We start from the raw sequence: 24,361 nt of genomic DNA, 5'->3' as shown, positions 1-24,361 counted from the left end.
GGAACCCACAACCCTGCTGGAAAAAATCTGTGCTAAGTGACCTACAAGAATCTGTGTATGTCTGTCGTCTATGCAGGTTTTCTATGCCCAGAGAAACAACCAAAATGCCATCTCTTAAACCAGAGTACACCACCACTTTGCCCATGATACACTGATTTCCAAACATTAGAAACTCTTGTGTTATTTGAGTAATGCCAACTGAATTTTGGATATTTCATAGCTTAAAAAAATAATAATCCTACCTGCATATGACCTGTACATGAGTCTTCCTAATCCCTAAATAGGGATAATTCCTCAATACCACAATCTCTAGTTTTCTATAAACTAGTAGTAATCCTATCATTTGATCCTCCTTAAAACAAGAGACAGTGTTGAGATTCAGGCATCCCAAAGTCATAAGGATGTTAGGAGGAGAGATTATGTGATAGCACAATCAGATCCACACTAAGAGTGATGAAATCAACCCTAGGATTTAACCTCCTGAAACCAGGGCCTTGTCTTTGAGTTGCTGTCTATTTGTTTTGGCATTGTAAAGGGCCTAACTGTTAATAGATTTTTTTTCTTAATTCTGAAAATAATTCACTTTTTATCGGACACATATATAGTATGTCTGCCATGAATATATAAAGAAATTTAAAAAGAAAATATTATATTTAATTTGAAAATTATAGGAGTGCCATACAAGCTTTTTTTTTTTTTTTTTTTGTACTAGGGATTGAACTCAGGGACACTTTAACACTGAGTAACATCCCCAGTCTTTTTTATTTTTTAATTTGAAATACGGTCTCATTAATTAACTTAGGGGCATGCGAAGTTGCCAAGGATGGCCCCAAATTTACAATCCTCCTGACTCAACCTCCTGAGTCTCTGGGCTTACAGGTATGTGCCACTGTACTCAGTTGATATTTAAGAAAATTTAAAATAAAATGTTGATGCAAACTGGTGACTGCAACCACATTGTGTAAAATACATGCTATTTTAGCTCCTCTTTCCAAGTCCAGCGATTTTCTAAGAGAGGCTACCGTATACAAGCCCCACCTGGAACTGCTAAGGCTGCTATATGTCTGAATTAAACAGACACAAGCAGTGAGTCTTACTTAGGGAGTACTTTCTATGTGGCAGATACTGTTCATGGAATCTCCACTAGAGCCCTGGAATGGAGGTAAGGAAAGTGAGGTGATGAGGCAAAGGGAGGTGCTCGAGACTCGCCTGGGGCCACACAGCTTGCTAGTGGAGAGCCTAGACTTGAACCCGGAACATGTGGCTCCAGGATCTCAGTGGTCCACTACCCTCTGACTCAGTGTTAGTTACCCTCCTGTGTCGGCTTCTCGCCCCAGGCAACTCCTAGTCATAGAGAGCTATAGGTGAGGAAATTCATGCCCTCCGTTTCCTTTCAAGAAAGATTTCAAAAGCTGCCAAGACTGAGAATGACTGGAAGGATAACCACCTGGCTTTGCCACAGCCTGTCAGAATGGCCAGGCCTCGCAGAACTACCTCCTACTAAGAGAGCTGGGTTAGGGACCTCCCAGAGGTGCTTATGAGCCTCAAACCCCATGTTTCAGGGGAGAAAGGTCTCCAGAACATGAGTTCTCTCCCTTCCCCAGGGTTGACCCTACAGATGAAGTCTTAGGTTGGATGACTGGAGCCGAAGGTAGGGAAGTCATAGGCCTCTGCCCTCCCAGAGAATTCATACTCTGAAGTTCCTTGTCTGCAGCTATTTTTGATTCTTACTTCCTTAAGACTTGCCTCAAAAATATCTTTACATATTGCGTTTTCAAGAATTTTTTTGTATTACACATTGGTTCCTTTTTTTCCAACTGAGAAATGAGTTGACAGTCAAAATTAATCAGGTGACACATGAAAACCAGCCCAACGAGTTGCAGGGGAGGCGGTGTACTTGCACACTGCTGGAACTCAGCCTGAACATCCCTGAGGTTGAGGATGTGATGAGCTGGCTCCTTCACTGCTGATGTGCCTCAGTCCCTCAGTTGTGAACTCTGGGGTTGATGTGCACCAGTGAGGCTGGGACAAATAGAGGGTTTTGTGCTACCAAAGCAAACTAATCCCACACCTACTCTCTGTAAATCATAAAATGCCAGTTCAGGAGCTGACACTGCCAGTGCAATTTGGTGCATTCACAATAAGCTGGGAGGTCAATGCCAAACAACCTGAAGTACAAAATGGGAAAATCAAGAAATATTTATTAATACTACAACAAAAATCACAATTTTGCCAAGAAGCTTTGGGTAAACCCATAAGTTTGGAGATTATTTCCAGCACAACATTTATTGAACATCTACTATGACCAAAGAAATGTGTTAGTTTCTCAGGATACACAGATATAATATGACATAATCACCTTCAATAAGACACTTGTAACATAGTATTGGTGGTAGCAACAAATATCCATGACATTTGAATAAAATTGGAGCAAAGTTTGTCCAGATATTCTCTGAGGGAGATTTATTTTGATATCAATTTAGCTTGCTGATAGTTTACTCTCTTAATCTTAGATTTTGAAAAAAGATTCAAGGATAATACTGTTCTCAATTACTAACTAAAGATGAAAAAAACAAAGAAACAGAATCTCCATGATACAAGTTAAAGATGTTTGCAGGTATATAAGGAAATAAATCATTTTGCAGGTAACATGACTCCGGAAGCTCCCTCCTGGGCCAATGTCTGATTGTTTAATTCACAGATAGTTTGAACAGTCAATCAGGACAGAAATCAGTGGTGTAAAATAGATTAAGCCTTGTCAAACTAGTAGCCCATCTCTCTCTCCCTTCTAAGATCCTAAATCAACTACGTGCTCCCCAGTGACAATGTGAATTCTGTCCCCTGGGAACGAATGATGACTGATCTGAGTTTGTCATGATAATCCTATTCTATTTTGCCAGTGATTGGTTTAGGAGTTAGCCCCAAATTTTCTTCTGCTCCATTAGATGGCATGGCTATGTATTAGGGAGGCTCCTGGGAAAGACTTTCTTCCCTGATAGAGGCATGTGATAGTCTCGCCTTCTACTAAGGATGTGTATTATGAAGGTATAGTACTTGGAGTTTCCATTTTGTAACCATGATGAATGATATTGTGAATGTGATAGTATCAAAAGAGTTTTGATGACATGATCAAGTTGCTGGGATACTCTTAAAAAAACAATCATCCCATGACTTCCTGTTATACAAGATCATAATAAGTAATTACTTCTACAAAGAAGCAAAGTACCTTGTCCCAGTCTCCAAAAGGACAAAGAGGAAGGGCTGAGATTTCAAACTCAGATACATCTCTTGAAAGCCATTGGCTTGGTCCTTTATGTCAGACTAAAAAAAAATTAAAATCTTAGAAAGTAAAAAGTGAATATTGAGTATCCTGGCTATCTCCTTTGAAGGATGTCTTGCCACAGCACTATGGTGAATATCCCCATATCACATACTGACAAGTTCCAGATTTATCCAGAAATTTCTGCTACTATTCCCTAAGTCAAGGTCAGCTGTTGAGCAGTTAGTAACATTTTGACTAGTGGAGCTTAGCATAAGACTGACCAGACAGTTTGGTTTCAAGATGTTAGGGATTCAAATCCAAATGGTAGAAACATCCACAAGCGTTGATGGTTTTCAATATGAAGACACACTACCCGAAAAGTATTCTTGATTTTTGCTTGTGCAAAATTAATATCTTTAAAGCTTTTTCCTTCCACAGCAGAAAAATTTCTGAAGGAGTTTTGTGAAATACTTTAACAGCTTCTTTTTTTTCTGGTGAAATTATGATCATATGATAATGAGAGCAGAGATATACATTTCTTATAAGTCAAAATTACTTTAAGAAGTTTACAGCAGGGCAGGGGATATAGTTCAGTGGTAGAGCTCTTGCTTGGCATGGGTGAGGACTTGAGTTCCATCTCTGACACTGCAATAACAATAACCAAAAGGCATAGAACAATTTGAAACTCCTTTCTCCAGCAGTGACATTTTACTCTCATAAATAAAGATGTCTGTGACTTTTATGGGAGGAAAAGTAATTCTTGGGAAAAACAAAATATCCTTTCATGAAAGGATTTTCCCAAGAACTGAGCAGTGGTAGAGACAGAATGAGGGAACTTACACCTTAGATCAGTGATGGTGCCTTTTAGAATCTGGCTACTCAAAGGGTGGTCCAGCATCCAGCAGCATGGACATTGCCTAATGCTGAACATGCAGACCTTAGGCCCATTCCAGAACAACAGAATCAGAACAACAAATTAGCAAGCCCCAGCTGATTCTAATACATTTCAATTTGAGAAGCAATGGTTTAGAATGATGATTCTCCATCTCCGCTGCACTTGGGTTTTCTGCAGTTTTAAAAACACTGATACCTGGTTCAAGCCCAGAACTTCTCATTTAATTGTTTTAGGGAACAGTTGGTACTCAGGTTTTACAAGTGACTTTAGTATGCAGCCAAGGCTGAGAACTACAGATGGGTTGTCAGGAATAGCTCTCAGTGGCACTAGGAAGTATGTAAATTTCTGTTTTAGACTTGAATCCATGAAACCCTGTAACAGGAGAATTCTTTCTGATTGGGTGTAGGACATTCAACAGTCATGGAATTCTGAGAACTACTATAGATACTTCCTTACAAATGTACCTATACAACAAGTTTTATAAATAATAGCTATTTTGTGCTTTTATAACTATAATACACTGTTAGATGATTGTGTCCATTATTACTCATCATTTCCCATATTCTACAAAGAAGGTATCATGGTCCCTCTTCATAGATTTGGAAAATGAAGCTAAGAAATGTTAATGCATGCTTGTTCTAAGGTAGCACATTCGATAAATGAGCTGCCAGGATTTAAGGACAGATATTTTCATCTCCAAAATGAAAGTGTTTTCTACTATTCTAACTACTTCCATATAAAGACATCATATTTCAAATTCACCAAGTTTATCACTTAATAAATACATATGAACAATTACCTCACAAAGCATATTTGATGCAATCACCCCTGATTTAATTACTATCAGAGTGGAGCCTTAGACTAGGGAAACAGATTTAGAATCCCAGAAGGTGGAAGAAGATAGAAGACACAGTTTGGAATAATAGACATTCTTTATTCAGAGGTGGCAGAGACTTTAATCTCCAATTCTAGCCCAATTTAGCCCCAGCCAGTTTCATTTAGCACCCTGGGCCATTTCCATAGGACTTTTTATTAAATGTATATATGCAGGCAAGACAAAGAAGGCACATTATCAACAGTTTACATAAGTGGGTGTCTGCTCACAGCAAATATTTATAACCCTAAGTACATGTTGAATCAGGGTGTTCATGACCTTGGTAACATACTAGAAAGAGAGTCCTCTGGAAGCTTTGTTAAGGGAGCCTAACTATAGCTATCTTGAGCCCTCTTGACACCTACATAATACATTGCAAAGTTCATTCAGATTTTTCCAAAGGACTGTAATACAACCTCTGACTTTAGTCCCCACGTGGATGAGTTTTAAAACACACAGCTCGAGTTATATCACCTTCTTTCTCCCTGTTGTTCCCCTGCCCTCACCTTACCCCCAAGTCTTTTACATAGTGAAATTCAACTAAAATGAAATAAAAGGGTTACAAGCCAAATTAAAACCACTTGATTATTGCCAGATGAGTAGATTCAGCTTTTCAATTTCCTGAGCTAAAGGTAGTAATCAAGGAATAAATAAAACATTACTGCTCTGTGTGAGTTTCAGAGGTGGCAGGAGCCTTTAGCCTCCAATTCCAGCCCTGTTTAGCCCTAGCCAATTGCATTTAGCTCCCTGGGCCATTTCCATAGGACTTTTTAAAATATATATGCAGGCCAGACAAAGAAGGCACATTGTGAACAGTTTGCATAAGTGGGTGCATGCTCACAGCAAATGATTGGGCCTCATATGGTAAATCTCCCCAAACAAATATATAGATACCCAGTAAGATGCTGCTTCACCCTGTTCTCGAACAATTTAAGAACGATATTCACCCTTCAAAGGAAACTCCCCAATGGGAACCCCCAATGAAGCTTCTTTTTGAGCATGTATACCACACCTTGCCACAACACAGCACTCGACAATTATCTGTCCACACAGCAGTCTCTGGGTCAAAGAACTGAGTCTGCCTAAAATGAATTTTGTACCTGACAAAAATGACGAGGATGAGAAGAGAAGCCTCAAAACATACTGCGGAGCACACAGATACTCAAGCTAAAAAAGGTGATACTTAGAGAACCCATCAGATCGCCCTTTCACATACAAATATTGTGTTCCAAGAATAGGCAGTGATGAGCTCTGTGCTGAGTGCTTTGTATGCACCACTCCATTGAATCCTCTTAGCAATTCTACAAGGATTTTTCTCCTAATTTTATTTTACAAATGGAGATGCTGAGGCTGCAGAGGTTAGGTGACTTGCATAAAATCACACTGCCAGTAAATGACGGGACTAAGAATTGAACAGAGGTAGCCCAAGTCCAGAGCCTGTATTTTAGCCTAATACTGCCACCTCTAGGTAGAATGGAATAATACTTCTTATAGGGATATCATTAAAATGGAAAGACCTGGACAGACCTGATGAACATCTATGGATTCCCTCTATTCCCCTCCACAACTGAACTTTGATTTTCCATTAAGAAAATGTCTATAGTTAGTATTCATTCAGTAACCATGACATTTGAGTGTTCTAACCCACTTCAAGCATATCCTCATACCCTTTGCAAAGTGGCTCAATCTAATAAAGATCTGGAAACATAATTGGTGATCTTGTGAAAATGGACAAGGAAACATGTAGCCCCAGCTGCTGGCTGCCATCTTTGTGACCATGAAGTAACAACCAGGCTGAGGATAAAACCAGGATGAAGAGAAAGGCTACAGTCTTGACCAAAACATGTTTGTTGCTGGATCTTCGTTTGATTTTCAATTTTAATTGCCAAAAAAGTCCACCTTATGTTTAATTCCCATTGAATTTTGTTATATACAACTGAAAGCTCTTAACTGATATATAGATACCAATACTGATGTTTCATTGTGCTTGGAATTGTTTTAAATGAGCAATTTAATTTATATGTGCCATAGTTCTATTGAGAACTTCATTGTGGGCATCTTTGTAAGGATAAAGATATAGAATTTCTTCTAAACCAATACAGTGCTTTTCTGCAACTCATCTAGATTGCATGATATAAAATTCATCGGAAAAGGTTAAAATACAATGAATCTGAATTAATCACATTATTGTTCATCCACTTGTGTAACTGTATGAAATATAACTTGTGTCAAACTCGAGGAAAACTAGCTTCATTTCCTGAGAATTTGGTGGAAATATTAAGAGTCATGAGTACATTTAGACTCCAGGCAGGAAATTCTGTTGAGAAATAAAATGTGACCAAATTGATTCTCATTTTACTTTAAACCATCTCCTCACAATTTTCCCCTCAAGAATTCGGAGAATTATTATGTGCAAAATGACTCACTCTTCCCACTGGTCTCCGTTATCAAGGATGGCAGAATTTCACTGTCCCACACTGGACTTTACCACAGCTCTTGTTATCAAAAAGACCCCTCTCCAACCCAAGTTTCATTTGTGTCTTGGCATATTTCCTGTCAGTGTCCATTGGTCTTTCTGCTAACTCCCAGATAGTTGGATCAGCTCTATTTAGGTTCAGAGAAAACCTCAAATTCTCAACAGGCTTGTTCAAGGAAGTGGCAAGAAGCATACCAGCCAGACACAGACTAGACAATGAGCTCTCCATAAGCAGTTCTACGGTCCATTTATTTATGAAAAATAGACAGATTTATTTGTGAATTTACATATATACACATACATATACATTAAAATTTATTCAGGAAGAAGAAAGATTGTCATGTATTTAACAAAATTCTTGTTTCCCTGTTACTTGTTTGAGGAAGAGTGTACTGGAAATTGGGAAAGATAAGTAGAAGTTATATTAGGCAAGTTAGGAAAGTTAACCCTGAAGGATAATATGCTAAAACCACCTAGAATTGTGCCTTGGAATTCATTTGAGAAAGAGCTGTATTGCCCCGCAATGAATCCAGCTAAGTTGAAATCACTCATAGGTAATTTAAGGAAAAGGTCAAAGCTCTCCACCTGTGATGGAGCAAACAGTGTGCATGGCTCACTACCAAAGAAAGAACAAGGATACCATGGAGAAGGGTCCTCAGCAGGAGGGCACTGAGGAGAATTTGCAGAATCTGGGTTTGTCTTGGGGAGCGCTTGGGAGAGGTTAGAAAACAGAATTTGCTATGGATTGGATATTTTCGATAAATAGTGTGATTACATGGTTGGGTCTCAGATCTTATCTGGAAGTTAGGAAGAGAAGAGTAAGGCTAAAACTCCTTGGTAAAGAAACAGTAGCTGCTGGTTTAGCCAGAATAGGGCATAGGTGGGGGGTGAGGGTCATTTTTTTTGTGGCTCAACACATGTTCAAGCTTTTTGCAGTGTTCAGACATGGTTCTTGAGTGCTTTTGTTTCATCTTGATCCATTGTGGTCTCAAAAGTGACTTGCCTGTTCTATGAATTATTTATTTTAAGAGGAGAACATCAAGACCTAGTAGGAGTACCAGATCAGCTCCTGGATGTCAGGGGTGTTAGGAAGAAGCCACAGGCAACACTACTTTAGAACCAGAGTCACCTTAAGGTCACTCTGTCTCAGCCTGACCTAAACCCCAAATAATAATCCATCATCATGCAAAGAAACCCCAAACACTCCATCATCATAAAAGGAAATTGATATTTGGGACTGAAATCCTGAAAACACCTAGCTGCTTATGAAGGTGACACTACAAGGACCTTTCCCTGAAACCCCTTTAGCAACAGCCAACTCATTCCCCTATATTTAATCCAGGCTGTAAGTGGAAGGCGGGTCTCAGTCTCCACCTGTCCCCCCTCCACAGGTTTGTTCCAAATAAACCTGTGTTACTGTTGAGTCTCCTCTCCCCTCTCTTGACTACACGCATTCACTTCTTTCCTTACAAGGGGCAGCTTTCCCTTTCTCAAAACCGTACAAGTTTCTCAGGATCTCATCCAATAAAGACAATCTTCCCACTAAACAAAGAAAACCGCCCAAAAGGAAGAGAGGGAAGGGGAAGATAGTGGGGAAATGAAATTGACCAAATTAAGTTATGTGCATGCACTAACACGGCATAATGAATCCCACTATTATGTATACTTGGAATATTAAAACAATAAAAATAAAATAAGAAATTTAAAATAATAAATGATAATTTTCAATAATTATTTAAATAATTAAATATTAACTTAAAAAACTATTTACATAAATAATAAAAAGTTAAAAAGAAGAAAGCCTGAAAGAAGTGCTTGCAAATATATGAGTGAATTAAGAATTGTTTTATCAAGTTAACAGTAAGTTTCATTAGAGAAAGTTGATAAAATTTTTCATCTTCATTCAAATTTTAACAAAATTTTTAGACTCTGTCAACATTTTCAAAATTGTTGAACAAACTTGTATGCAAAAAAAAAAAAGGAAAAGGAAAAAGAAATGGCAGGATTTTTAAGAATCCACAAATATCTGAACTAGAAACGTTTACAAAGTGTGAAATACATGAAAACATATATGATCTTTTTGAAAAACCGAGAGGCCACTAGACCTCAGGAGATATAAAAAGGTAGGTGTGCTTTGAGTTAGCAACACTGCCTTGGGACTTTATCTTATATAAATATGTAAATAGTCTTTAAAAAGAGAAAATTTGGCTGGGTATGCTGGTGCATACCCAGGAGGCTGAGGCAGAAGGATTGTAAATTTAAAGCCCGCCTTCCACAATTTATGTGAGGCCCTAAGTAACTCAGTGAGAAATTTAATGGTTGCCAGGGACCATGGCACACACCTGTAATCCCAGTAGATGGGGAGGCTGAGGCAGGAGGATGGTAAGTTCAAAGCCAGCAATTTAGTGAGGCACTTAGCAACTCAAGTGAGACCCTGTCTCTAAACAAAATATAAAAAAGGGCTGGGGATGTAGTACCCCTGGGTTCAATCCTCAGAAACAACAACAACAAAAGAAGGTGGCAAGCACGTGGAGCACGTGGGTAGCCAGACAAGTTATAAAACAGTTCCTGTCCCTCAGAAAGTGCATAAATCTCCATCTTGCCTAAAGCGACTGCATAATCCATAATCCATAATCTAGCCTTTGTCTACCATGGACAAATGAAATATCAAAATCAATCAAGAGGAGCTTATCAACTTCTCCTTACATGCCTTTGAAAGGAGGAGTGCTGTAAGCCTTAAAGGTCATCTTGCCCCTCTCAGTTCTGAATCTTTCTCTCACTTTCCTTTTTTAATAAAATTCCTGCTCCCTTGCTTACCTCAGCGGCTTTCGCAATTTTCATTCTCCACTCCATGGTTGTCCAATCTATGTGAATGAGAAGTATTTTTTATGGGAATAAAAAAGAACACACTCATCCAACAATCAGTGGCTTCACAGAATGCACATGGAGCCAGGGTCATCTGCGGTATCTGGCACAGTGATTGCAATGGGCTGGGAGAGGAGGAATTCCTTGGTTGAGTTTGTGGAGACAACTATCCTGTATGTTTTTTAGTCCTTTAAAAGTGGAACTAATTTTTTCATCCCTCCTTCTAGGATTCTGTACTGGTTTTTATATATTGTTTCTGCCAAGGGTAGGTGGGCTGGAGGAAGAGTTTTAGAATTTTATTTTATCTTCCCCACTGGGATAACTTACTGTAGGTACCAATGACATTTGAGTCAACTATCAAGTATACATAACCCAATTATATATTTTGGAGACTAAGGAATGACAATTGAGTGGATTCATGGGCTCTTGTATTGATGATAGTTTCTGGTCTGAAACTGGGAAAAAAGTCAAAATTTTATAGATGCAACTACACTTAGCCTCCTTATTATCCAGCCTAGGTTTCTTCTGATGGCACAAGCCTACTCTTGCTGGTGGCCCAGCTTTGCCCCAGAACATTTTATGTTCTATTAATCATCATCACAATTCCTTGTAGGTCAGGATATTCAGCTGCCTCTCTGCTCATTAAATTAGCCACATCCACTCATTCCAGATGGCTAAGTGAAGCCAGATGACCTCATGCATCAGCCCCACATAGCAGGCGAGAAACACCACCAATCTCATTTACGCTGATTCCAGTCTCACCCCCACAATCCTGCTGGCCTTGGAATGACTTCCTGAGAAACATAATCATCTGGTGTGGCTTTCAGTCTTACACTGTATCCACTCCAGCAAGTCACTCTCCTGGATGCTTTTTTAAAGATCAATTTTGTTGGAGTTTAACATATAGTACAGTTTAGCAGTTTGACCAATGTTTACAGTTGTATAACCGCTACAGATACAGAACCTCTCATTCCCCTGTGTCCCTATCAGCCAATCCCCTCAACCACCCCATCTCTGACAACCATTTTTCTGCTTTCTATTACTACAGTTTTACTTTCCTAGAATTTCTTATAGTTATACAGTATATTGTCCTCTGTGTCAGGCTTCTTTCGCTCAATAGTAGTTTAGTTTGATTCATGCTATTATGAGAATCAGAAGCCAACTTTCATATTGCTGAGAAGAGTTCCACTGCATGGATATGCCACAATTCATTTATTTATTCAGTACTTTTTTTTGTACATTTAAACAGTTTCCATTTGAGGGATGTGAGCAAGGAAAACTTCTACGAGCATTTTCATCTAAATGTTTGAGTAAATATATGTTTTCATAAGAAGAAAAGTCGGCAAAATGGAATCTGAAATCCTCATTGTTCAAAGCCACTTGGGCCCTTAAGACAGGGGTTCTACTGTTTCTGAGCCAAGAAGGCTACGGGTAGAAGGACCCGATGTGCTGGCCTGTTCAGGGTAGTCCCTCTTTATACCTTGTTCTGGCACAATTGTTGATAGCATCCCCCTTCACTCCCACAGGATCTCTCTTTGGATGATCAACCATGTTTCCCCTGGCTCTTGGTGTCTTTGCCAAGCCTGGATGCTCCCCTGCCTGCAGCCTCCAGCGCTCACACCTCCAGGGAGCTGCCACAGGATAAGGCACAGCTACCGCCAGGATCCACTGACACCTGTCCCCATTCACTCTCTGGGGCAGTGTCTTCTCTCTTCTCACATGTCCCCACAGCTCTGCTCTCTTTTTTCCCTAAGTCTTTTCAATCCTTTAGATTTTAAGAAAGCAAAAACCTGAATGAATACTCCCTCTAGTAACTTCTGTGTTCTACCTGTCCCAAGACCAAAAGGCTCAAGAACCAGGACTCTAAGAAGGAAAAAATATATACAAGTAAATATAAATAACTATCTCAATAAAATATCCTTCCAGGTTTGTATCCTAGAGTCTATTGTTAGTGACCGGCTCAGAATAGATGATCAAGGAACACTGCAAGAAGAGAGAAAAGAGGATGCCAGGAGGGCGCTCACATTAGGAAAGAGGAATAATGAATCATCTCATGAGTTCCACAGACAAAGCCACAATGAAACAGCTTTCTCCAAAATTGTATACTTCTTCCTCCTCAGTTTTTCTGCTTAAAGTATTCAAACCATGCCTGCCACCTACCTGCATTGTGACTTTTGGAACTTGTATTGAGTGTTACTAATCCTGAGTATCCTAAATTGTGATAATTATACCTCTATCATTGATTGACTAGGATTAAATTAAAACAATGAAACTAAGTCTTTGATATAATGCCCAACACCAAGAAAGTGCTTATCATCCTCAGCAAGTGTGTGAAGGAGGAAAAAGGGGCCTATTATACAGAAAACAATGGCTTACTGTGTGTGCACATATGTTTGCATATATAAAATTTGAGCTTGAAGCATAGTCATGTTCCATAAATATGACTGAATGAATTACAATTACACATGTACATTTTTCCAAAGGAGGAATTTTAATCATTAGCATTCTCCTTGCTATCTCTGAACAGCATAAGAGCAGCTGCTCCCAACCACAGAGGGGAAATTACTTTATATTTCAGGGTATGGAGTTTTCTATTTATATTATAATCTATTGCATATTCTGGTTTTCTCTTTATTTTATTTTAATCTTTCATATGGTTTCTAACACTTCAGTATTTGCCACCTCAAGCTCCTATCTGCAGGCTGATAAAGTCAAGCTGACCACTATCTGTATTGGTCACAAATAAAAGAATATGGTAATACTGGGTGTGGCGCATGCCTGTAATCCCAGCGGCTCAGGAGGTTGAGAAAGGAGGATCCTGAGTTCAAAGCCAGCCTCAGCAAAAGCGAGGAGTTAAGCAACTCAGTGAGACCCTGTCTTTAAAATACCAAATAGGGCTGGGGGTGTGGCTCCATGGTCCTGTGCCCCTGAGTTCAATCTCCCGTACCGGCCCCCCACCAATTAAAAGAAAAAAAAATATGGTGAAACAATATGGTAAAAACAATCAGTAGTATAGATAACACCTTTAGTTGCTTTATCGCTAGTTCAAGTGGAAGCAACTCTCTTAATCCAGGAGCTCAGTTTATTAAATGGCAGCCAGCTGGACCTCAGCTCCATTCCCTTCTAATAGGCTGTTGACAGTTCTCTTGCTAGGGGAGTGCAGCTGTCTGCAGCCATCAAAAAAAGATTTCAGTTTCTGCCAGTAGAGGGTGCTACAGTCCAACACCTGAGCTGACACTAACAAAAGAGGCAGTGAGATTTTAGCAATGCGTTGCAACATTTTTTGCTGCATGGTACTGTGATGTATTAAAATGTATTACACTAATTTGTGTCATTGCTATGGATTAATGTGGTATTTAATTGGATTTCCTCAGAGAAAGTGCTTTTATTTACTCTTATATTTTTAAATTAATGCCAATAATCATTTCCTTAACAGTGGCTGAAACTGAACCACAGCAAAGCCTAATTCACCTCAAGAATTAATCAGATTTATTTTCACAGAGAGCGGGTTTAGTTGAAAGAGCACAATGATTTGGTGTATCTTGCCTCTTCAAAGCCTAGAATATTGCTTGCACACAGTGGTCACTCAAGAACATATTTGAAAGAATTAGACATGATTCTATTTCATGAATACTATCATCTGAATGAACAAAGCAAATTATGTAATCAAATATTTATTAAAGTGGGTCCTCTGTTTGCCTTAGTTAAATTATCTGTGTGTTTATTTAAAATGCTGTCTCTTAAAGTACCCTAGACCTAATAAACCAGGACCCTAGTAAGGAAATGGTGGAGGCAATGGGGAATCTGCATTTTTAGTAATCACCTGAATGTGTACATTCAGGTCACAGGACCACTGGCTTAACCCACTCCCCACCATTTCTTCGTTTGAGGAATTACTGAATTAGCTCAATCAATTCTTTGATACAGGTGCTTCTGTGGCATCATCACCACTTATAGGGGATAGAAAATGTCTGTCCTCCTCATAGCAGAAGAAAAGTTCAGCTGGAATGAGTGAGACTCTTACTTTCTCATATTCATCACTGTCTAGAACTTTCATGCTCAGCCACCAGCAGCAGCCCTGGATGTAAAGGTTAGAGGACTGGGCACTGGATCCAGCTGTGAGGCTGGAGGAGAGATTTGTACCCAGACAGAAAAGACAGAAGCAGCAAACAGCACTCAGTACCTTGTCTCAAAGTCTGGTCTTGGAATCAACAGCATCAGCACCACCTGGGAACCTGTTAGAAATGCAAGTTTTCAGGTGAATGTACTGAATGAAACCCTGTGCATGGGACCCAGTTTTCTGTTTTTAGCAAGTCCTTGGATGACATTGAATGAAGATGCTGAAGTTTGAGAACCAGTACCCTGTTCTGTGTGCAGCCCCCCAAGACCAGCTGAATCTCGAGAAATTGGCATCCTGGTTCTTGATTTATGTAAGACTTGTGGGCTTCTGGGTATTTAGTCACCATATAGTTGAGCCTCTTTCCTGAATTGTCCAGGATCTTTAGCAAGAAGCTCTTCTTGAAAAGTCTCAGAGACTATTAACTGATAAAAATGCATTAGTCACAAATGCTTATTTGCCTTGACAATACCACATTTCTTTGAAGCAAAAAAGATACTATTATCTTTTTTGTTATAGCTTCCATACAACTGAACAAAGTGAAAATGATTCAGTTCTGTTAAGATTTGGGAAATATAGTCCTTTTAGAATTCTCTATCAGAACGTGTTTTTTGTTAGGTTCAGAGTTACTCCCTAAATATGATACTATCCTAAAATGGTTCATATGCATGAATAGAAACCTTTAAAAAGGGCTTTACTGTATGTCTGGTAAACTACAAAATAAATTAATTATCAGCAAAAACACTTCCTTCTCTAACAAACATCCAATAACTTGAGAACAAATTAAAATAAAATTTATTATCATATCTTTCACCTAGTAGTATATTCCAAAACAGATATAATTGTTGGCATTTATTCATTCAATCAATCCACAATTATTTGTGAATGTTCACTGTACTCCAGATACAATGGTAACCACTAAGATTGCAGCAGTGAAAAAGACAAAAATCCCTGTGTTTATGAAGTTTATATTCTATTGAAAGGAGCTAGACAATATACAAATAGAAAAATTAAAGAGCAATGATTTCTATAGAGAAAATACATCAGGGAAATGTTGTAGGCAGTGCAGGGCTGGGGCTGCAACTTTAAGCAGCGTGGTCAGGGAAAGTCTCTCTGAAGATGACAATTCAGCAGGAATTGGAGATAAACCATGTGTATGTCTCATCTGGAGGAAATATGTGTAAGGCAGATGGAACAGCACTGTAAGCTCCTGAGGAAGGGCAAGAGGCCAATGTGGCTAGAACCAACTGAGAAATAGGGAAAGTACTAGAAAACATGCTCAGCTATTCAGTGAGGACCAAGTTAGAGCCTTGGCCATTGTCAGGACCTTGACTTCCACTGTGAGTGAAATGGGGAGCCATTTGAGCTTTTAAAAACAGTGTGACTGAAATGACGAAACTTTTATCTCAAAATGACTACTTTGGCTACAGTGCTGAGAATAGACTTTGGGAGTGGAACAGAATAGAAGGGGTAGACCCATTATTAAACTCTTCAAAATCCAAGGACAAGACAATATTGCCTCAACTAGAAGCCTTCATATATTAATTATAGAAAAATTCTCGGTCTGATAATGCCCACGTTCCTACCCTATCTGACTCTGGTCTTGGTTTCTTCAAACTGCACTTTAGTATGCCTTGTGAATTTTTCTGGATAGCTGCATGATATACTGCCTAAACTGAGCTTCACTTCATAGGCCTTCAGCTATGCAGTGTGAAGTGTAGGGAGGGAAGAGTCTTCCCCAGGAAGGACTGAGGCCTCACACAGGAGCAAGACATGTGGGCCTTTGCAGCTTGACTGAGGGGAAGAGGATTCCTCTTCTCATGGATGTGTGTGACCCTTTGGCCCCTTCAGGGTTGACAGTTTGGGAGGCCTCAGGATAAAGCACCCCAGGCTCAGGCCTGGACATCAGTCACCCTCTCCCTAAAGAACCCAGCAACAGTGGAAGTGGTGAATATGAAGGTTGGGGAGAATATAGAAGGACTGGGTTAAGATTCCCCTCAAAATCTAGAAGACCTACGAAGGGATTTTGCATGGGGGATGAGCTCTGTTCTTACGTAGTTAGGAACAAATGCCAAGGAATTGTGGAGGTCACCATTAAGCCCAGGTACAGCCACGTTTTACTCACGTGCAAGTGTCCGCACCTCCTTTTACAGTAGTCTCTGGGTTGGTTAGACCTAATAAAGTTAAGAACATGGCAACTTTCAGAGGTGTAAAAAGGCTGGGTTGAAGTTTTCAGTGTGAAAAGCCATGAATAGGTCTGAAGTAAGGACAGGTAGAAAGGAGAGATGTGTATCCTGAAACTGCAGGTTCAACAGTGCAGACTACAGGTTCCTATAGCTTCCGGTTCTCCAAATTTATAAAAGACTGGCAAAGAACCAAGGCCCTCACTGGGAGAGATCAACAGGAAGCAAGAACCTTTCTGGCTACAAGATGGCAATGGAAATGTGACCCTTACAGCTTCAGGTTCCAGAAACTTCTACCAGTAGGAACCTGCAATTCAAACGCTGATAACTGCTAACATGGAATTTGGAGGAGAGGTGTTGATGTGTCAGTAAATTCCTTCTTGTTCACCCAAAGGCAAAATTACTCAGAAACCTGAAGCCTGGAAACAAATCTTGAGTACCTGCCTACCTCAGCCTTCTGCAAGCAAAGCGGTCTCAGGACCTGAATCTGGATAAAAAAAATCTAAACTTCCCAGCACAATGAATATACTTGTTTCCAAACTCCTATTCCTGCTATCTTCCTTCCCTTCTCCTCAGGCCTTAATTCTTCTATGGTGAATACTAGGGCCTTGTAGCTGCTGGTAAGGTGGTTGTGGATTGAGATTCATGTATGAAATTAGACAGGAGAAGAGCTGCCCACCCCCCCCCCCCGGTGTAATCCTCCCCCATTCTTTCTCCCTCATGTGCTGTTATGAAACAACACTGGTCCTAGAAGGATGCTGTAAAAATTAAAACACTATTCTTCCCTTTGCCCTTAATAAATATAGTATTTGGAAAGTTATTAGATTCAAAGTCTTTTTAATTGCATGCCACATCCTGACATCAAGATCATAAATTCATTTCTATGTGTGCACATGGGTGTGCATGTGTATATGTTGGAAGGAGGGCAGGGCAAAATTGGCAACCACCCCAGGCATTATAATGCCAGCTAACACACATGCTTGCTCTATGATAGAGTCAAGGCTTCACAAACCACGTATACTAAGCTCAACCTTTTAATCCTCATAATTAGATGAAGAGTGGATAATATTTTCATCATTATTCTTGTTTCCCACATTGGAAAGCTAAGACACATGTATATAAGGCGATGATATGGGATTTTTATCAAGGTTGTGAGTACTACAATCCCTGGGCTGCAGGATCCTGCTCCCTAGAGTCCTTTTAAAAGGCACCAGACAGGTGAGAACACCTGATCCTGAAATTCAATTCTACTAATACTTCTAGAAAATATTTTTTTTACAGAAGCTTCTTTGTTCAGAGTTTTGCTTGCAGGAACATGTTGGGAGGTTGGACCTTATGCCTGCAAGATAGAAAATGACAGACTAGGGGAATGGAATGTCACATTTCAAAACGTCTGGGGAATATAAACTTAGAATATTGAGTTTCTTCAACTTCTTCCTTCCTTCTTTTCAACTACAACTTTTTTTTTAATGTCATGCTTCTACATAATCCAAGACCAAAAGAAAACAATCCCTCCCTTGCCACTAAACCATAGATTTGCTGGGCACTGCAGGGACGGAGATCCATTTGTCTGCCGGTGGTCAGTCTTGAAGGGCCAATGCACTTAAAACATTGAAGAGAGGGCCAATCTGACATTATGAAGTTCAAGGAAGTATCTTTACATCTGCAGTAATTACATAATGACAATTAGAGTCACCATTTAATGAGTAGTCACTATTGGTTGGACAGTGTCATGTGTTCTCACTGATCCACAAAATGACCCTGTGAAGTGTTATCCCCAATCCACACACCAGGAAATGGAGGCGTCTGCATTCTCCCCTTGCTGCCTTCATTCTAGCTATACTTGCTTTATCCGAGTCTTTTCATTTTCTCTGGTCTTTCCTGCCTCAGGTCTTTGTACATGCTGCTTTTTCTGACTATAATGCTCCCTGCATACACACACGCACTCCTAATTCACAGAACTGATGTAAATGTGTAATTATACATTCGTCAGTGTCATTTGAAAAGGATTATTGATTCCCCAGTTGATATTCTGAGGTCAATAGAGTATCTTGCTGACTATCATATTGTTAGAAATTAGAGCAATACCAGAGACATGGCTTGGACTCAATAACACAGATTGTGTTCATTAAGTTACCCAAACTGGCAAAACCGCAGTTCACACTCAGTTCAGTCTAGGCCCAAAGACTAATCTCTTAATATTATGTTATGTTGCATCCCACATACCCACATGAGTTTAGGAAAAGAAATCAATTTTAAATTAAAAACCTATAAAGCAATGCCAAGAAGATGGAGCCTGACACTTGACAACCGCAACATGATTGCAAAGCACAGGGCTGGGGGTGAATGATATTGCAAGATCTTTGAACTTTTGAACTTGTGGAGATGTTCTGTCTCAGTCTCTGTCATAACTCTCTCTCTCTCTATCTAGAAATCTGTGGTGTTGGCCTGGCCCCATTCTTCCTATTCTCCCCCCACATACACATTCAATTTCAGTTGCCCTCAGTCCATCTTTATCAGTCCCACAGGTAGAGATAATAGAACTAGATCAGATTACAATGGTATTTAAGTCACAATGAAAGGACAAAACTTCAAACCAACCTTTCTTCTAAAATAGTTTTCATCCTTCCAAAGTCTACGTTTTTCTCCTTTAGCTCCATCCCTCAGTTATGACTCTTACATTCAGTCCTGGAAGCACATATTTCTTGCTTTCAAGATCTTTATCCTCTGCTTGTCACACTTCAGTAAAGAGCAGTCACAGTGGCCATTCATTGTATACCTGTATATGCCAGGCATGTAGTGTGTGTGTGTTTCACTCTCATCTCCTGTGTAATACTATCAAACTGTCATTTTACAGATGAGGAAACTAGGGCTTCAAACAGTTAAGTAACCAAGGTAGCAAATCCAGTAAGAGTAGGACCTGAATTTAAATCACATCACATCTCCTGTCTCTAGTGTTCTTTCTGCCACACTACAAACTAGCTAGAACATTTGGACTTAGCTTTTAAAAGTTCAAAATGAGTAATTTAAATGAGTAAGAAATTCAATTAAAAAGTAAGAAAACTAGTTATATCTAATGGAAGGGACTATTGACTCATATGAATACAAGAAGGACTATGTCAAGCCACATACCTCTTTCTTCATTGTTTCTCTCAATCAAAATTTCTCCCCTCTTTGTATTCCCCCTCCCACTTATTCCTGCATAAACAAAATTAATAGTATTTCACTAAATAATTACCTGGAAGTAATATAAGAAACTGATTTTATATTATCCCTTAAAATAAAGGTTTTTTAAAAAAACATTATTGAATGCCTACATTGTGCCAAGTAATTTTCAAATGCTAACTCACAACAAAGCATAAATTATTATTTGCATTTTGAATGTAATGATTATTCCCAATTCTATTTTTTTTTTCTTTTTCTTTCTTTTCTTCTTTTTTTTTGGTACCAGGAATTGAACACAGAGGTGCTTACCCACTAAACCACATTCCCAGCCCTCTTTATTTTTTTTTTTTATTTTGAGATGGGGTCTTGCTAAATTATTTAGGCCCTCACTAGTTTGCTGAGACTGCCTTTGAACTTGCAATCCTCCTGCCTCAGCCTCCCAAGTTGCTGATTACATGCATGAGTTACTCCCAATTCTTATCCTGTAAGTCCTACCCATCTCTTTGTTCCCAGCCAGCAATTCTCAATTGTTTCAGTTTATAGACTTATACTCTTCAAAATTGTTGAGGACCCCAAATAATTTTTTGTTTTGTGTATTATATTTATCAATACTTACCATGTTAGAGATTAAAACTGAGAATAGTTTTTAATATTTACACTTTAATTTTTTAAAATAAAATCATTGCATATCAATTTTATAACATTTTAAGAAAAAACTATATTTTCATGACAGGTATTGAAAAGAGCCCTTTTTATAGTTTACAATATCTTTAATATCTAGCATATCTAGTTTAATAAAAACCATCTGAATTTTTATGCTTCTGTATTTAACCATGTATAATATTGAAAAAAATTATCATATACATATATAGTTGAAAGAGGAATATTTTAATAACATTTTCTTTTTTAAAAACTTTAGATAATTGTGGATATTCTTCTTTGATCTTATACCAAAACTCAATAAGTGGTAGTTTCTTAAAGCCTAGTTGCAATGTAGAATCTGAAAACAATGTCAATGAACTCTTTACTTATCCAAGGATCCTCTTATAGAAATATAAAGAGAAGTCACAGACTGGAAAATTTGTAAATCACATTTGGTAAAAGGCTTATATCCAGGATCTATAGAGTTCTTAAGTTTCAATAATATGAAAACAAACAGCACAATTTTTAAATTGTGTAAACTACTTCAATAGATACATCACAAAATAAGATATGTGATTTCAAAAAATTACATAAAACATACACAACATAATTAGTCATTAGAATAATGAAAATTAAAACCACAATGAGATGCCACTACATACTTAATGGAATGAATAAAATTAAAAAGGCTACTCCATACCAAAGTGTACAATAATTAGGATTCTCATATACTGCTGGGCAAAGTCGCATTCTTGGTACAGTGAGCAGTGTGTCAATTTCATAATCATATACTGCTGGATAAATGGAGGAGTTCAGGATTACAAAAGGAAGTGAGAATACTTCTAGGAGTAATGGACATGTTCATTACCTTGATTGTGATATTGATTTCAGGATTGTGATATGTGTGGGTGTATACACACACACACACACACACACACAAAAACAAATTGTATGCTTTACATATGTGCAGTTTATTGTATGTAAACTAAACTTAATAAACTTAGTACAAAATAAAAAATATAATTGTTCAAGGAGAAGATTAAAGAAAAATACTCAGCATATTTCTCTTCCTAACTTCTTCATTTCATATTGACAAGCAGTATAAGTTTATCCATACAATCTGGCTATGAAATTCTTTCCATTTTTACTATCATTGCCTGCAGCTAGACATAAGGGAGATTACAAGAGAATACATAGAAAAATGTTGAGGTGACAGAAATGATCTTTATCTTGATGACAGTGGTTATAATGTCTATATATATTCATCAAAAGTCAAAACTGCACACTTAAAATGTGTGTGTGTGTGTGTGTGTGAGAGAGAGAGAGAGAGAGACAGAGAGAGAGAGAGAGAGAGAGAGAGAGAGAGAGAGTAGAGTATCAACTCAATAAAGTCTATATAATATGTGGGAGCTGTTATTATTTAGATCTCTTACAATTAGGGCAAGAATGAAGGAATGAATACAGAACACCATATGCAGTCTGCATTAATGAGACTGTTGTTTGTTTAACATTCACATATCCATGACTTCCTAGGGAAAATTCTAACTTTATGTCTTTCTATCCAGAAGTCAGACCAAGTATTCCAGTTTTTAAATTGGAAATATATTCACTATAACAATTCATCCCTAAAGAAATGTTCAGGTTACTGCTTGACTTTCAATGTCATTCAACTGATGATGTTCAGGTATATGTACATTGATCTTAATTGCTTATAAGCCATTGGCATTGGAATTAAAAGTTTTATATAAGATGGTATTATTATTATCTATTTGTTTAATTCTTTTCCCAAACTTTAAGAGATATCTTCTATGATACTAAGGTGTATGTGTCTCTGTGTGTGCGTGTGAGGGTATGTGTGTATTGAAGGAGAAGGAATGGAGGAACAGAATCAAATACAAATCAAAATGGGCAAGAGCAAGAAGTCTCTTGTGCTTGTCCCTCTCACAAAGACAGCCAAAGAAACAAATCACAATCCCCAACACTGGAGTCTCCTCATAGGACCCAACCCCAGCAGAGGAAGCTGCCTGATATCCACACAGCTATTCCCATACAGAAGGAGCCAAGACTGTATTCCTACCCCTACAGCCCACTCTGCAATTGCACTGCACCATCTTGGGAACCAGATCACTGCTATAATGTGTCCTCTGGGAAGGATTCACCATTGCACTCATCCATGCCTGAGGTTTTGCCCTACCTTGTGGCCTAACATCCATCCATAACACCATATGCAGTGCTGCCACACTCTGTTCCTTGAGGCAAGCTTCTGTGCCCTACTCCTCTCAGACACTGTGTACTGGCCTGCACCTTTGGACCTGAATTGGTGCTCTGCCTCCCAGGACAATGGTGCCTTGGCCACCCAAAGCTAATACTGGAGTTAAAACAGTGCCCACCTTGACTGAACCAATAGCCATGCCTCCCAGGGCTTAGCCAATGTTGTACCCCTCATGTCAAGGAAAACAGCATTGGCTGAACTTGGACCCCCTGCCCTCTAGGCTAAACCACTGTAGCACACTGCTTTCCTGGAATTGTACTAATCCCACCACCACCCCAAATCGGAATTGCTGAGGCACCCTGCCTCCTGGAGAGTGGAGACACTATTGCATTGCTTATTTCCCCCCAGGGCTCAAGTCATAGCTGTGTTCCAGCACTCTGAGACCCTTGCTATCACTGTACCTGTTCTCTAAGAGCCTGAAAAACTAATGTGTCCTACTGTCTCAGGGTCCAGAGTCAGCACTACATCACTTCATCCCCTGAAACCTAAATTGCTATTGTGCCCCAGATGCTGTGTTTCTTGAATTGCAATCATGCCCTGCTCCCAGAGCCCAAAGGTCCACAGAACTCCTTCTCCAGAGCTAGAACAGCGCCACACCAGGCCTCCCAGGATCAGGCTCCTATCTACAACCCAGCCTCTTAGGCCCAAGTGGTTGGATGGAGTGTGCCTTGGAATTATAGACCCCAGCTTTGTGGACAATCTGCCCCTACCCATTCCTTGGAAAATAAACATTCACCTTGAGTCCCAGCTGCCATCATAGTTGTGTGAGACCCTGAGCCCAGGACCCCAGCTCCATGGGTACTCTGAGCGTTTGTGCACTGGACTCCAGCACCATTGCTGCTGCTCAGGAGCCAAGTCAGACCTGACACCAAGAAGGATCCCCTCAACTAAGACTCCCCATTGTTGGGAAGATGGAAACAGGAAGACTCCACAAGCTCTTTCCATTGAGGGCTCTAATAGCAAATGTTGCTGCCACCACTGTCACAAACTCCTGGAGCCTAGGCCACAACTATTGCTGACATTTATCACAGCTGAAGAAGCTATACAGAGTCCCCACCATAGCATTCACTTGCAACCAGAGCCATAAGATCTTTCCCCTCTGACATCCTGGGACTGATCTGTGGGTGAAAGTCTCTCCCTATGAAAGCCACTCTATAAAGTTTGGAAGAAATTACTGTTCCCCAGATGTGCAAATGTCAACACAGAAACAAAAGAAATCTGAAAAAAAAATTTTAAAAATGAAAACATGGCATTACCAAAGGAACACCACACAGTAATTCTCTAGTAATAGCCAAGAAATGAATATTTATGAACAGCTTAAAAGAAATTCAAAAATAATGATCTTAAGAAAACTCTGAGATACAAGAAAATACAGATAGACAATTCAATAAAATCAAGAAAACAATTTATGATCCAAATAAGAAACTCAACAAAATAATGGATATAAAAAAAGAAATAGAAATATTGGATCTGAGGAAATCAATGAGTGAAAGTTAAAAAAAAATATACACAATTGAGAGCTTCAATAACAGACTAGATCAAGCAAAAGAAAGAATCTTTGAACTTGAAAACAGATCTTCACGAAATATTTCAGAAGTGAAAAAGAAAAA

The sequence above is a fragment of the Marmota monax genome, unplaced genomic scaffold, assembly GCF_021218885.2.
Source record: "Marmota monax isolate L192 unplaced genomic scaffold, Marmota_monax_Labrador192_F-V1.1 WCK01_AAM20220418_F8-fsc00132, whole genome shotgun sequence".
NCBI classification, from domain to species: Eukaryota; Metazoa; Chordata; class Mammalia; order Rodentia; family Sciuridae; genus Marmota; species Marmota monax.
The sequence above is the reverse complement of the archived record's forward strand: the minus strand, read 5'-3'. Positions refer to the sequence as shown.